Source organism: Loa loa, assembly GCF_000183805.2.
Source record: "Loa loa unplaced genomic scaffold supercont3.380, whole genome shotgun sequence".
NCBI classification, from domain to species: Eukaryota; Metazoa; Nematoda; class Chromadorea; order Rhabditida; family Onchocercidae; genus Loa; species Loa loa.
In genome coordinates, this window is record NW_018108560.1 from 56,208 (window position 1) to 57,909 (window position 1,702).

The following is a 1,702-nucleotide window of genomic DNA, read 5'->3' on the forward strand; positions in this document are numbered from 1 at the left end:
TATCCTTTTTTCTTTTTGTACTTTATTTCTTCATAGTTTAAATTTAATTTACATCCGTTTATATGCTTAATGTTTATGTTTATGTTTATTATAGTCTGATTTAGTTTTTTTTTTTAAACAATTAAATTTTCTAAAATGCACGTCATAACCTAATTTATAATTTATCCACATATGTATGGTATTTATGTCATTGTTTAAATTTAACTTTTCAAAGAATACATGCATCATTGAGTAATTCATCCATTCAATCCGACGAAAAAAAAATGCCAAAATTTCAAATTTACAAATATTAAAAAATTATTTTTAAAAAAAAAATAAAATAAAATAAAAAATAAAATAAAATAAAATAAAAAAGAAATCATTTCCTTTTTTCTTTTCTCTTTTACTTTCCTATCATTGCATCATTATCAATGATATATCATTCCATTCTTTTTCGTCTCTTAGCCTTCATCAACCTTTTCATTTGTAGTTTTAACCACAAAACTCATAAATAAAAAAAAAAAAAAAGAACGAAGCTTTTGCTGCTTTTTCAATAATCCTTCGCTTTTGCTCATTCACCAGCCGACGAAACTTTTCTTCCCTTACCAATCTGTCAATGATAAGTTTTATTTAATAATTTTGTTTTGAATTTTAAATTCGATAATTTAATTAATTGTATTAATTAGTAAAATTTAAACAACTGGAGCTATTTACATATTGTCTATAATTTGACTTATCTCTTGCCAATCTGATAATGATAAGTTTTATTTAATAATTTTGTTTTGAATCTTAAATTCAATTATTTAATTAATTATATTAATTGGTAAGAGCTAAACAACTGGAACTATTCACGTATTGCTTATAATTTAATTTATCTTTTTTTGCAATTTGATAATGATAAGTTTTATTTAATAATTTTGTTTTGAATCTTAAATTCGATAATTTAATTAATTATATTAATTAGTAAAATTTAAACAATTGGAGCAATTTGCATACTGTCTATAATTTCGTTTATTAATATGATTTGTGTGAATATGATATGATTAAAATTGTAAAGCTTTTAGAGGTAATTAATTTTTTAAATTCGATATTAAATTTGATTTAATTTCAAATTTAACTAATTTAATTAATTTTGGTAATTGATAAAAGTTAAACTGAGCTGAAACTATTCACACATTACCTGTGATTTAATTACTTTCAATTATTATTGTTAACATTATGATAAGTAAATCAAAATATTGAATTTTCGCAACAATCAAACTTTTTTTCTTTTCGAAAACGAATATTAAATTTTAATTAATTTATAATTTCACTTAAATTTGCATTTAAAAAAAAAAAAAATACTGCTAGTTGTTACATTTATCGTATAGGAATATGTGAATTGACGAACAAATAGCGCTTAATGTTTGTTATTAATTTGAATAAATTTAATTTTCGTGTTTTGTTTTTTTTTTCTTTTTTTAGCATTCCCGAGAAATTTATCTTAGAATTGATGTTTGTTTATGGCAATTCACAAGAAAAATATTCCGCCGGAAATTTCCCAATCAATATCCGGACGAATTGATAAAGTATTCCGGTAGGGAAAGAAAAGAAATTTTATATGTGGCGGTAATGTGGCATGAAACGTCAAAATATTCGTACGCTATCGTTAATTGTTTGTACATTAACATATTTAGTAATTGGTGCGGCTGTTTTTGATGCATTAGAATCTGATAACGAAATG